Genomic DNA, 522 nt, shown 5'->3' with positions numbered 1-522 from the left:
GATTTGGTTTCCCCTCCCTAGCTGAATTGTCTCAGTTTATCTCCAGGGTTGTAGCAGGGCTGGGACAAAAGGCTGCCCAGCAGCCCGCAGCTGCTGCCTCAGGCAGGTTTCCTCCATAAGGCTTCCTGCCTTTCGCAGCCACCGCCTAGATTTTTAAAGGAGCAGAGCGAGTTGGAAGCCACTGGCCTTCCCGGATCAGTTCTTGCCTGTGCGGCTTCCCTTATGGGGACTCCCCAGTCGCCGTTCTCCCTCGGTTATTTTCCTTCTAGTGACAGGGCATTCTCATTTGGGTTGAAACTCGTAGCATGAAAGTCTATAGTCCGTTTTTGTATATTCCCATGAGAGTTTGGATGTAGTCACAGGCTTCTTTATTCTGCGGCTATCTTGCTGGTTCCCTAGCTGGTGGAGCTGCTCAGCGGCTTTGCAAGGCGCCCAGGTGCTCCAGATCGGGTCTGAAGTTTCAGCGGTTTTTCTCTCACCCAGGTATTGAGGATCAGATTTGCAGTCTTTCTGCAGCCTGGG

The sequence above is a fragment of the Condylura cristata genome, unplaced genomic scaffold (assembly GCF_000260355.1).
Source record: "Condylura cristata isolate star-nosed mole 26May11 unplaced genomic scaffold, ConCri1.0 scaffold00003, whole genome shotgun sequence".
Taxonomy (NCBI): Eukaryota; Metazoa; Chordata; class Mammalia; order Eulipotyphla; family Talpidae; genus Condylura; species Condylura cristata.
Note: the sequence above shows the minus strand (reverse complement) of the source record.